Source organism: Hyla sarda, chromosome 5, assembly GCF_029499605.1.
Source record: "Hyla sarda isolate aHylSar1 chromosome 5, aHylSar1.hap1, whole genome shotgun sequence".
Lineage (NCBI taxonomy): Eukaryota > Metazoa > Chordata > Amphibia > Anura > Hylidae > Hyla > Hyla sarda.
Window position 1 is genome coordinate 83,433,901 of NC_079193.1, and position 14,448 is coordinate 83,448,348.

The 14,448-nt window shown below is 42.9% G+C and overlaps 1 protein-coding gene across 2 annotated transcripts in view; it reads right to left on the minus strand.

Moving 5' to 3' along the window:
• OSBPL3 (oxysterol binding protein like 3) overlaps positions 1-14,448 on the minus strand; it is a 240,803-nt gene that overhangs the window by 180,487 nt on the left and 45,868 nt on the right. For both annotated transcript variants that reach the window (XM_056519828.1, XM_056519831.1), the window contains exon 2: positions 9,212-9,348. The gene's annotated coding sequence lies outside the window, so the exon portion shown is untranslated. The remainder of the gene's footprint in view (positions 1-9,211; positions 9,349-14,448) is intronic.

Below are 14,448 nucleotides of genomic sequence, written 5' to 3' on the forward strand. Positions count from 1 at the left end.
CCTCGGCCGGCCAGAGCTCCTTACATGACAGTGTGCTCAGCCTATCACCGGCCGTGGCAGAACATCGCTGCAGCCGGTGATAGGCTGACGGCTGTCAGACATTCCCGTCCCCAAAAAGCAGGTGAGGCCGGTACTGGACCAAAGGGAGGTGAGTTAAAGTTTATTTTGCTTATTTTTTGCAGCCCGGGCATAGGGATACCGCACAGTATAGAGTGTCAGCGCCGGCAGCCGCAACAAACAGGAAGAGGAGGGCAGTGCTTGTGGGTGACATGTGAGTATTTACCCCGATGGGGGCAGCGCTGGGCTGATAAATAATATGGGGGGGGGGTGGAAGGCTGAAGAGGAGGAAATACCTTTATATACCTTGGAACCGCCAAAAGTTACAAAAATACCGTGATACACACATTTGGTCATACCGCCCAGCCCTACCTCCAGTATATGTGGCAAGAAAAATCTCACTGGATATGTCAATATATCTATAGGCCCTCACTGAAAAATTAAGAGAGTACTTTTTTTAAAAACAAAACAAAAAAAAAGGAATCACATTGGTGGTATATGGCATTGCATACCTACAAAGCAGTATTTATCAGAATATTCTGAAATTCCCCGAAAGCACACTTCAATACTGCAAACCTAGTGTGAAAGCAGCCTTACAACTAAGTTTTACTTTGTTGTTGCACCTACTAATAATATGTGCAGTCTCTATTTAGTAATTATCTGCACCAAAAGACATCTCCAGCAGGCACTAAACTGCTGTGTCTCCTGGGGACCTGGTGGGGCCTTCTATCTCCTAATCACTAAAATCGGAGGCCTCTGCCGATCAGCTGTTAGTAAAGGAGCTCTACAGAAGAAGGTGTCTTGTATAGAGAGGGGAAGGCCTGAACCCCTAAATTTTTTTTCCCAAAGCCGTTTTTTGCTGCTTTTTATTTCGGGAATATGTTCTTCTATAAGGTTTTAGTTTCCTCCTCTCAGTAAAAAGGTAATACTAACATCTAGCATTTAAAAGAGTCAAAATTTCTAAAAACGACTGCACTTAAAGGGGTACTCTGGCGCTTAGACATCTTATCCTCTATCCAAAGGTTAGGAGATAAGATGCCTGATCGCAGGGGGCCCGCCGCTGGGGAACCCCATGATCTTACACGCCGCACCCTGTTAAAATCAGTCCCTAGAGCATGTTTGCTCCGGGTCTGATTACTGCCGATCACGGGGCCGGAGCGTTGTGACGTCAAGGCTCCGCCCCCATGTGACGTCACGCCACGCCCCCTCAATGCAAGCCTATGGGAGGGGGCGTGACAGCTGTCACGCCCCCTCCCAAAGGCTTGCATTGAGGGGGGCGGAGCGGGACGTCACACGGGGCGGAGCCTTGACGTCACAACGCTCCGGCCCAATGATTGACAGTAATCAGACCCGGAGCGAACACGCTCCGGGGACTGATTTTAACGGGGTGCGGCGTGTAAGATCACGGGGGTACCCAGCGGCGGGACCCCCGCGATCAGGCATCTTATCTCCTAACCTTTGGATAGAGGATAAGATGTCTAAGCGCCGGAGTATCCCTTTAACCCCTTAAGGACTCAGCCCATTTTGGCCTTAAGGACTCAGACAATTTAATTTTTACGTTTTCATATTTTCCTCCTCGCCTTCTAAAAATCATAACTCTTTTATATTTTCATCCACAGACTAGTATGAGGGCTTGTTTTTTGCGCGACCAGTTGTCCTTTGTAATGACATCACTCATTATATCATAAAATGTATGGCGCAACCAAAAAACACTATTTTTGTGGGGAAATTAAAACGAAAAACGCAATTTTGCTAATTTTGGAAGGTTTTGTTTTCACGCCGTACAATTTCTGGTAAAAATGACATGTGTTCTTTATTCTGAGGGTCAATACGATTAAAATGATACCTATTATTATATACTTTTATATTATTGTTGCGCTTAAAAAAAATCACAAACTTTTTAACCAAATTAGTACGTTTATAATCCCTTTATTTTGATGACCTATAACTTTTATTTTTCCGTATAAGCGGCGGTATGGGGGCTCATTTTTTGCGCCATGATCTGTACTTTTTTTTTGATACCACATTTGTATATAAAAAACTTTTAATACATTTTTTATAATTTTTTTTTTAATAAAATGTATTAAAAAAGTAGGAATTTTGGACTTTTAAAATTTTTTTTCGTTCACGCCGTTCACCGTACGGGATCATTAACATTTTATTTTAATAGTTCGGACATTTACGCACGCGGCGATACCAAATATGTCTATAAAAAATGTTTTTTACGCTTTTTGGGGGTAAAATAGGAAAAAACGGACGTTTTACTTTTTTATTGGGGGAGGGGATTTTTCACTTTTTTTTTACTTTTACATTTTTTTACATTTTTTTTTACACTTGAATAGTCCCCATAGGGGACTATTCATAGCAATACCATGATTGCTAATACTGATCTGTTCTATGTATAGGACATAGAACAGATCAGTATTATCGGTCATCTCCTGCTCTGGTCTGCTCGATCACAGACCAGAGCAGGAGACGCCGGGAGCCGCACGGAGGAAGGAGAGGGGACCTCCGTGCGGCGTTATGAATGATCGGATCCCCGCAGCAGCGCTGCGGGCGATCCGATCGTTCATTTTAATCGCGAACTGCCGCAGATGCCGGGATCTGTATTGATCCCGGCACCTGAGGGGTTAATGGCGGACGCCCGCGAGATCGCGGGCGTCGGCCATTGCCGGCAGGTCCCTGGCTGCGATCAGCACCCGGGATCAGCCGCGCATGACACGGGCATCGCTCCGATGCCCGCGGTTATGCTCAGGACGTAAATGTATGTCCTGGTGCGTTAAGTACCACCTCACCAGGACGTACATTTACGTCCTGCGTCCTTAAGGGGTTAAGTTTTTCCAAAAATTTAATTTTTTTTTCTGGGAAAACACAGGAAAACAAAACCCTTTTTCCATGGTTTCAAGATTTTTCAAAATTGCACATCTCTAGTCCTGTGCACATTACTACTAAATGGAGACAATCCCATAATGTGAAGAGGTTTTTCTTAGCAAGTGTAATAGATAGATAGATAGAAAGATAGATAGATAGATAGATAGATATAGATAGATAGAAAGATCGAGAGTAATGTAGAAATCGGGAATCTTAAAACTTGACTTTCATTTTTTCTCTTAAAAAGATATACACTGCTCAAAAAAAATTAAGGGAACACTAAGATAACACATCCTAGATCTAAATGAACTAATCGTATGAAATACTTTCGTCTTTACATAGTTGAATGTGGTGACAATAAAATCAGATCCTGGATCTGCAATCCATCATGTGAACGGGTCCCAATAGGATGACACCTGCCAAAGCTACCAGAATAACAGAGATAAGTGAATAGTAGGGCACAAATCTATTCATGTCACAAAAGCACTTTAACATCTGCTGCTCTAAAATAAATTACTCTAACTAGGACTGTGAAATAGATTTTATATGCAATTTCAAGAATAAGCTGCTTCAAGAATAACTAACGAGGATTGTGCAATAGACTTTTTTTTTTTATCCAAATGTTTATTTATCAGATTTCAATAAAAACAAAAACAGCACAATAATGTTAATAAGAACAAGGAACAACAAAGGTAGGGGAAGCGAGGGGGGGGGGGGGGGGGGGGAGCAAAAGAAAATAATAAGGATATGGGGAAAGATAATAGGTCATAAAGTGCACTAAAATACACAAAACCATAGTGCACAACATAGAATGGGGGAAGTTAACAGGTATGCACCACAAGTTAAAAGGGACATCTAGTGAGACATAGGTAAAAATCGTAATGAAGATCTGCGCAGGTGATCTACACAGCCCTAAGATGCCACTATACCATCAGATTCTTGGGAGTTCCTCCAATAGTCCCATCTTATAAGGAATTGTAGCTCACGCCCAGTACGGTTAGCTATAAGATTTTCCATGGAGCAAGAGTATTCCACTCTTGCCCTCACCTCAGGAAGATCCGGAACCTCCCTGGATTTCCAGAGAGCTGCTATGGAAGTCCGTGCAGCAGAAAAAATATGAAAAAGAATAGTTTGGGAGTCCGCAGGTAAGTCCTTCAAATTGAGTGCGAGCAATGCCATGCCTGGATCTTTCACGGGAGGATGGGGTAAGATTGTGGAGATAAATGCGTATATGGAATCCCAGAAAGAGGCAATCAAAGGACAGGTCCACCACACATGTAAAAACGAGCCTACTTGATCACCACACCTCCAACATGTAGGGTTAACAGTGTTGCAAATATGAGACAAACGTTCGGGGGTATAATACCACCTGTATAGTATTTTACGGGCAGATTCTAGGTGAGTGCTACATTTAGAAAGGTTTAATGGTATACTACAGACATCATGCCACTGCTCTGCATTAATAGAGATACCCAGATCCCGCTCCCAGGCAGCTTGGAATGAGAACGACTCCGGCGCCAAGGAGGACTGTAAGGCTTTATAGGAGATCGATATTCCACCCTTGGCGCCAGAGTGTTGGAGGAAAAAGGCATCATACGGTCTAGGAGTTAACTCAGAAGGCCACTTATGGTATGAAATAAAATGACGTAGCTGCAAATATTTAAAAAAGTCCCCAGCTGGTATGTCGTACCTGGACCTAATGAACTCAAATGTGCCTAGGGAGCCCTGGGGTGAGACATCACCCAAACATGTAACCCCACTATCGATCCAATTTGAGAAGGAAGTATGCAGGAGGAGAAGAGATAGAACAGAGTAGATTGGAAGGAGACAAGGGAGAGCAACTTAGAGGACAGAATGAAGAGCCACATATGCAGAGAAGTGGAGATTGTGGGACTAAGAGTGTCCACAGTCTTATGGGTAATTGCTACCGACCACAAGAGGTATTGAAGAGAGGGTACACCCACAATCTCTCTCTCTCCATAGCCATCCAGCGGGCATCCGAATCCCCCCTCCACCACTGCTGTAAATAGACCAAATGAGCCGCTCTATAGTAGTTAAGCAGATCTGGACATCCCAAGCCCCCCATATGTGTAGGTAGAAACAGTAATCTAGCTGAAACTCTCGCCCTAGACCCCTGCCAGATAAACCTCATCAGAAGGGATTGAAGTCTCTTAATAGAGGAGAGGGGGAACCTGACAGGCAAGGTGCGAAATAGATAAAGGATAGAAGGCAAGAGAAACATCTTGGCCACAGCAATGAGGCCGCACCAGGAAAGAGGAAAGCGAGAATATGCTTTAGTGTCTCGGGCCAGCTGAGTGGAAAGGGAGGAGAGGTTAGAGGAGACCAAGTCAGAAGGAGAGGGAGTAAGAAAGATACCCAGATAGGCAATACCAGTAGAAGCCCAATTAAAAGAGAACCGTTGGGAGAGGGACAGAATAGAAGGTTCACTCAGCTGAAGAGGGAGAACAGTCGATTTCGACACATTAAGTTTGTACATGCTAGCAGCACTGAAGTCGGCTATTAGGGACATTACATGGGGTAAAGAGGTGGAAGGGTGAGTCAGTGCGATCAGGACGTCATCGGCGAAGAGACTTATTTTGTGAGTATCAGACCCCACCACAACCCCCGGGATTAAGGGATGGCATCGAACACGTTAGTCAAATGGTTCCATCACATGGGTGAATAAAGTGCAATAGCCTTTATGTGCAATAGACTTTATGATTAATGTGACATATAACCTGGAACTTTATTGGACTAGCGCTGACAGCCTAGAGATTTTGCACTTTATACTAATCAGGAAAGCACAAGCACCGTCAGACTACCATGTGTAGTGTGAATAAGGAGTGAATCCGCGCAGAAGAGAAGAGACTAATTTTGACACAGTACTCCACTCGGCAGAGCGGAACTGAGATGCATATGTGAAACGGCAATCAGTACACATGGCACATAATAGGAAAACATAAACCAGGTAGGTATTAGTGGCCAACGATAACTGATTTTAAGCTAAACTTAAGTGTTGTATATCTCTTTAAGAGAAACAATAAAAGTAAAGTTTTAAGGTACCCTATTTCTATCTACAGATACAGACGTATCCATCAGTTAATAATATAATCAGTTTTATATATTATATATATTTTAGGGATCGACCGATACCGATAACCTGTGCACTTTCAGGCCGATAGCCGATAACTTATACCGATATTCCGTGCATTTTAATCCCCCCCCCCCAAATATCCTTGGTAAAATGAGTGTGTGTGTGTGCGGGTATACCCTGAAACTGTTTCTGGCCCCGCAGAAACCGCTGCAGATCAATGATTTAAAGCGGGCACTTTAAATCAATGAACTGCAGTGGCTTTTGCGGGAACAGAGACCGCCACCGCACGCTTCTCTCCCCCTGCCTGTCCTGGAGTCCAACCACCGCCGCTGCCCGATTGCCTCCCCCTGCCTATCCTCTGGCCAGAGACCGCCGCTGCTCCATTGCCTCTCACATCCCCGGTTTTATAATTACCTGTTCCCGGAGTCCGCGCTACTTGTGGTTCCTGCGGCGTCCTGCCCTGTTGCTGTGCACTGCGCAATGACGAGTGACGTCCTCAACGTGACGTCACCGTCAGCGGCCCGGAGCCAAAAGTAGCGCGGACCCCGGGAACAGGTAATTATAAAACCAGGGATGGGGGAGGCAATAGGGCAGCGGTGGCGGCAGTCTCCAGCCAGAGGATAGGCCGAGGGAAGCAATCGAGCAGCGGCGTTGGTTGGACTCAGAACCGGCAGGGGGAGAGAAGCAGGCGGCGGTCTATGGCCCCGCAAAAGCCGTTGCAGTTCATTTATTTAAAGCGCCCACATTATTGGCAAGGTAATTGCCGATACCGGTAACTTAGAAAATTGTGAATATCCGATAATCGGTCGATCCCTATACATATATATATATATATATATATATATATATATATACATACACATACACATATATATATATATATATATATATATATATATATATATATAAAAAAAACTCGATGTGTGTGTGTGTGTGTGTATGTTCCACCATCACTTCCAAACTGCTAAAGATATTAACATGAAGTTTGGTACACATATTACTAATATGTCAACTACAAACATAGGATAGGTAATTTAACCCTTACTCACCCTTCCATTTGGGAGGGTCAGGGTTTTTGTTTAAAGTCCCATACAAGGCTATGGTAATTATATGTTAATGCATAACTTCCAAACGGCTGGAGATATTTCAATAATACTTGGTCACATGTTACTTATATGTCCACTAAAAATATAGAATAGTTATTTAACCCTTACCCACCCCCATTTGCGAGGGTCAGGGTTTTTGTTTAAAGACCCATGCAAATCTAGAGGAAATGTATGTTCCAGCATAACTTCCGTACGGCTGGAGATATTTCAACAATACTTGGTCACATGTTACTTATATGTCCACTAAAAATATAGAATAGTTATTTAACCCTTACCCACCCCCATTTGCGAGGGTCAGGGTTTTTGTTTAAAGACCCATGCAAATCTAGAGGAAATGTATGTTCCAGCATAACTTCCGTACGGCTGGAGATATTTCAACAATACTTGGTCACATGTTACTTATATATCAAATAAAAATATATGATAGTTAAATTAACCCTACCCTACCCTCTTTTGTGACAGATGGGGTTTTTGTTTCAAGTCCCATGTAAGTATATGGGACTTCCATTAACTTACTCCAAAAGCTCCGCTCTATATCTCCTGGTGAGTGCGTCAGTCCGGCTTGCAAGCCACACCCTCTGCACATCTTGCAAAGACACACCCACCCTTTAAATCACATCCCTATTATGTTTTACCCTTTTTGTGCATTGGTCTGGCTTGCAAATCCCACCCACTCGCCCAAAACCACATTCCCTTCTATTTGAGGGATAGGAGGTCGGGATATGAGGACAATATATGAGAATATATGAGGTTAAAAGCTTCCTCCTTTGTTGCTTTTCCTCCCCAACAAGGATTAGGAAGGAAAAAAGGGCAACACAGGGTACTCAGCTTAAGATACTAAAATACCTGCAAGTGGAGGTCCACTATTAGGTAAATTTTTTCTTTTTTCATAATGTAGGCCCCTTACAGATTCTAGGACAAATTCATGTTGTTTCCCACACACTGCACACAGGAGGTACCCTGATCCTTATGGAAGAGATTTTTTTTTTTAAACATGTGAAAAGAGAAAATGGTGCAATTGCCCATAGCAACCAGATTGCTCCTTACATTTTATTAGTTTAGTTACATTTTAACTGAAAAACAAATGAAGCAATCCAATTGGTTACTATGGGCAACTGCATAAATCTTCCTCTACACAGATTTTGCTAGTCTCCACCATCTCTATAGCATATCCTCAGAGGAATGAAGGGCATTACAGAGAAGTACTGAGTGGTGTAAGCTGTATTTCCAGCACCGGGTGAGGTCTAATACTTACTACAGGCTTCAGTAGTCTCTCTGCTTCTAGTTCTCTCCAGCAAGATCCTTCTCCATAGACTTCAAAGGGCAGGTCCCTTAGTGAGCTGATCGCCCTTCACTATCAAGATGGACTTGAGCTCTTTTTCAGTTGAATAAGGAGATTATAGGGCGGGGGAAGGGGGGGGGGGGTTGAGGACAGGAGCCCGATAAGTGGAAAAAAAGAGCCACTCTGAGAAGATATATTAAGTTTCTTATGTTCTGTTGTACTATCACGTTAAGCATAATTTGTTGAAATGACAGTGCATATCTTAATATGTTTAAGGTTTATAAAGTAGCTGATACATTGGGAGCCATCAGTCGACAGAAGAGAACAATCATCCTCCAACAAAAACATTTTATGTCCTTATCAGCATCAGTAAATTAAGATAAATGGTTTTATCCATTGGAATATTAGATACAATAAACATTTATCTTGCAGTGTAGGGCAGTTATAGTGCCGAGAGACTCCCACTAGTGTTACAGTCATACACATCAACAACCACAAGGCTCAATGCCCATCTGAAACATCATTTCAGTATATAAGCTTTGATAGCTCAAATGCAACATATTAGGATGAACCAAGACAAGTGGAGCTTCATGTTGGGAACTGTGGACATGGCCGTCTCAGATGTACTCAGCAAAAAGACTTCCATACCCGCAAGGGGTCCATAGACTTGATGTTAGAATTTGCATGTACGCCATCAAGATCTCCGCTCAGAAACCAAACTACACAGAATGGCATGCAATGGTCACTTATTAACCCTAGAGAATTTGTTTGTAATAAAAAAACACGCACGATTTAACTTACCAGAATCAAAGAAGCGGTGTTACTTCACCAACATCAAAGCAACAACATGAAGACCAGTTGTAGCACACAGGAGAGCAATAATCCTTTTGTGACGTCCCCGTCCTCTGACCCGATGGTAATAACTTCTTCAATTAACCCTGAAGAAACAAAAGTCAGTTTTCAATATGGACCTGGAGTATACATTAAAGTCGCAATCCATAAAAATGAACAGCCGACAAGAAGGGTGAAATAAGAAGAAATACAAAAAATCTAAGAACACTGAAACCTCTCCAAAAGACCGCCACTTTGAGAAGACCACCTCCTTGTTCTGTGACCGATTTTTGGTTCCATCTTCTATTATGCATATTGGTCATCTACTTTCAGAAGCCCCCTCCTACACACACACACACACAACCACTTTTTATGCAGTTTTGGGTGGTCATCTCAAAGAGGTTTCACTGTATAAGTAAATATATAAATGGACTGAACAGACCAGCAATTATGGTCCCAAGGGTTTGTCTACAACTGGAGGTTTTAAGGCTTTTTTCAGCATTTTTTAAATATAACATGTAATGCTAAAAACATGCTGGGAGATAAACAGAATGTTTACAAATGCATTCACTTTTGGTTTTACAAAAAAAAAAAAAAAAAAAACATACAATCATTTGAATTTCAGATGAGTGGGTCAATTGTAAAAAAAAGATTACAACTACTTAAGCAATGTATTTACTGCAGAAAATCTGCCCAAAATCCGCCCGTGTGAACAGACCCTTAAGGTCTATTCTCATACATACATTATGCTGTGCATATTTGATACTGAAAATTTCAATCTGAACTAAATAATTGAACACAAATCTGCAGCATCCATTATGTGCAAAATATTGTACGTGTGAATCCATCCTTACACAGTGTATTCCTAGAGCATGTACAAAAGTGCACAGAGGCTGTGCCGCCCATTTTATAGGACCACCTTTGTGCATTGCCATACATGCGCTTTGAGTTGCGCCCCTCTAAGGACAAAGCTACTAGGGTACAATAACTTAGAAGCTGAAAAGACCTTTGTATGACTATAAAATTAGAGGCATCCAGAGAAACAGTAGAGTCCTTGTGCACCTCTATGGCAGCACTATCACATCTTATTAGAGAACGGTGCCATAATTCAGACAGTAAAGTGTGGCATAAGCTATTTCCCACCTACCAGTGCAGAACTCTGCCAAATAGTCAACAGATAATCTACCCAGGTTAGACAATCCCTTGCTGTGGTTAATTTTTTCTCTATATCTTTTCCTATTCATTTTATTTTATCTCTGAAAGTACACTGAGTACGACAGATGAAACGATTTCCAAATCCAAGGAACACCCCTGTTTGCACTAATAATTTGTCTTAAGGTTATAGTTATGATGAAATTAATCTTTGCACTTCAGAACCTTGCCCAGTACTAGGGTGGCCTGCCAGTCTGAGCGATAAAGCTTTTCTGCAAAGCCACACGTCTGCCAATGCAGGCAACACACTTCACTCCTTGCACATTTCCATATGGACATGTAAAGCCCAAGGGTTTCATAAAGGAGCATTCTAAATCCCAGAATGAAATGCCCCATTCACATCAGGTTTATGTCCTCTGTAGCTTATTCCAACAAGTAGGAGAGTCACAACTGGCTGGATATGGGATCTGCCTTGGGACTGGCTTAAAGGGCATATCCTACACGTTGGATCAGAAAAAAGGAAACGCTGCCAGTGGGGATCGGCACCATCAAAATGGTACAAGAGGGTGTTATCACACCCTACCCCAAGCAGTTTTTAAATGTACTAGTTAAAGAAGATATCCCATGCAGCAAAGAAAAGACAAAATATCTAGCCATTCCATAGTATATTCACCTACCACCTCTCTGACATGTTTGTGATTTTTTTTCCGCCCCCCCATTCACCGGCTATTCAGCTCATAAATTGCAGTTACTTCCTGGTTATGGTGGCTATGCCTGGGATCTCAAAGACTACATTTCCCTGCATGCACTGCTCACATTTACTGCTCTCAGCTGCCTGAGCAGAGAACTTGTTACCTCCCCTAACTTATGTTAGTCACTCCCACATAACACTGAGCTCCAATCATAGCCCTATACAGCAGGGTGGCCACGAGGAAACAAAATGTAATCTCAGAGCTCAGAGAGAGGGACCCTGGAGTGGAAGCTGCAGTTTTACACTGTAAAATCACTCCCTCCCCCTCCTCCTCTCAATGAAACAGCTTTACAGTGGCACAATCACCTCCCCCCTCCTCTGCCCTGCACTCCTCTCTCCCCAGTGCTCAGTGTGACAATTCTACTCTCCCTCCCCTCCATTCTCAGTGTGACAGCTCCCTCCCCTCCCCCCTCTCCTCCGTTATCAGTGTAAAAACATTAGCAAGGAGAGGGGAGAGAACTATGATCTGAATCAGCCGGCAAATAGGCAGTGCTGCTCAGCCAATCACTGCAGAACAGAGGGAGGACAGTGTGAATATTCATCAGATGGGACGGGCTAAGGCCGAGCACAGGGAGCTCTCTGCAGCACAGGGGTTTTCTGGGTAATTGTCACGTCACGGCCCCTGGATGCTGCTGATAACAGCCTGAATAGGGGGTCGAAAGTCATGAAAACCTGGAACAGCTGAATTTCCTGTCAGACACAAGAATGCAGATAAAGCTTGTTTCTAAGCAGCATTGGTAATGGAAGTGATTTACAAACCTGTATAACTTTACCTTCTGCACTAAAAGCTGAACAATTGTTTACTGTGAGACTTGTCCTTTAAGTACTCTAAAGAGCACCACTAAAGAGAAGATGCCTCATAAACACCTTGGGGGATATTTATCAAAGGATTTAGACTGTTTTTTCCTGTCTAAATTTGTTGCACAGAAAGTCACAGTCTAAATATGTGCGACTTTTTTGCGACTTTTGCTCTAGAGGATTTTTAGAACATTATGCATTCCAGTCTATTTTAGATGGAAATGCATTGGAAAATGCATTGGTGCAGAATTTATCAAAAGCGACTTTTCAGCGACCAATCGCATCGGCTGAAAGTACGCCGAAATGTCAGACCATATTGGAGCAGGTTTAAATATAGACTAAAGCATAGATCATGAAGTCTGTGCACAGAATTTATAAAGAGCCGTGCGCCATTTGATAAATTAGGCGCACAATAGACCAGCCTAACCCTCTGTAGTTTGGTCTAAATTGATGCGGGACATAGACAACTTTGATAAATCTCCCCCCTTGATAAATAAAACAGCACTGACAGTCAACAGAACCCCTGTAATGCACAGGTCCCTTTTTTTCTACTATATTTGTTACTAGTGCCTACAAAAATTACAAATATTTATCATCAACTTTTTGTAAAACTACAGCTACCACCATAAAGCATGTTAGGCTGCACGCACTGTACCTTCTACAATCTATGACTATATACAGTAAATGCATAGCTGGAATCCCACGTGACTTAAAAGTGTAATTGGCCACAAAACAATTCTACTTCATTAGTATAATAAAGCTGGAAACTAAATCTCAGCAGAGTATGTACGCGTGATGAACATAGGATTAAGGTCTAAAATAACCTGCTTATGGTATACGACATTCATGGTGGATGTGTTACAGCTATTCATTATTAGTCATGCAAAAAGAAAGCCAAGGACTGAGTGTGCACACCCTTTTTTATTAAAAGATATTATACATCCTTTCTTAATCCATATAGCAATCCTAAAGACTAAAACCCAAACTTAGAAACAAGACCCCAGTATGATGCACTATAGGCATAACAACCAGCACCCAATCCCACACTAGGGCTTGAGCAACCAGCTATACATCCAGGAAACAGATATAACCTGTACACATCACCCATGTGTACATATACAATACCTAGCCACTATTCGAAAATGTGTGTTACAATTGGGGCTGTGACTAATGATTATTTTTAGAGATGAGCGAACTTACAGTAAATTCGATTCGTCACGAACTTCTCGGCTCGGCAGTTGATGACTTTTCCTTCGTAAATTAGTTCAGCCTTCAGGTGCTCCGGTGGGCTGGAAAAGGTGGATACATTCCTAGGAAAGAGTCTCCTAGGACTGTATCCACCTTTTCCAGCCCACTGGAGCACCTGAAAGCTGAACTCATTTATGCAGGAAAAGTCATCAACTGCCGAGCCGAGAAGTTCGTGACGAATCGAATTTACTGTAAGTTCGCTCATTTCTAATTATTTTCATAGTTGATTAGTTGGCTGATTATTGATTTGATTAATCAACTAAAATTACCGTAGTGAAGAACATCATTTGGGAGTTAGATTAGGGAGGGAGGGAGGTAGGTAATCGGGCTGAAGGTCACCTGTGTGTTTTAGGAACGGGATGCATTGTGCATTAGGAGAGAGTTTGTGGGGTCAGCTAGATGCTAAGCTTTGCAGAGGCTGAGGGGAGTAGCTTTTTATTATATTTAAATGGGCACTGTCATTAATTTTTTTTATTTTTTTTTATGTACTACAACATATTTCTAATATACTTCAATTATTTTTTTGGTCATTAAAACATTTTATTTTGCTTTTGAAATCCGGCCATTAGGAGTCTCCCTCCTAGTGGCCGGCTGATGTCACGTCACAGCTGAATTCAGTCAGCCTGCGCTCGCTCCCTGCCTGTCAATCAGACTTCCGCCCTTAGCTCACCTGTACAGGGTACCTCCAGCTGTTTCGCCACAACAACTCCCAGCATGCCCTGACAGCCAATAGATGTCAGGGCAAGCTGGGAGTTGTAGCGGTGAAACAGCTGGAGGCACACTGTATAAGTGAGCTAAGGGCGGAAGTCGGCCCCCTGCAGGCATCAGTGACATTGCGCCTGCAGGGAAAGTCTGCCTGGTAAGTGAGCACACTTCCAGGTAGACAAAAAGGCATTTCTAAGATTGTAAAAAAAAAAAAAATTCAAGGCGGGGGGCTTAGGGATAGATGGGCAATAGGCAGGGACAGGAAAGAAGAAGAAAAAAAGGATGGTGGGAGCTTCCGAGACGGGGATGTGATGTCACGCCCCCTCCATTCATTTCAATGGGAGGGGGCGCAACGGCCGCAACGCCCCCTCCCATAGACATGAATGGAGGGGGAGTGGTGTGACGTCATGTCCCCGTCTCAGAAGCCCGGCGGTTTCCGAAACTGCAGATGCAGCTACGCATAGAATGCGGGTTGCTACAGGGAGATCGCGGGGGTCCCAGCGGTGGGCCCACCAAGATCAGACATCTTATCCCCTATCCTTTCGATAGGGGA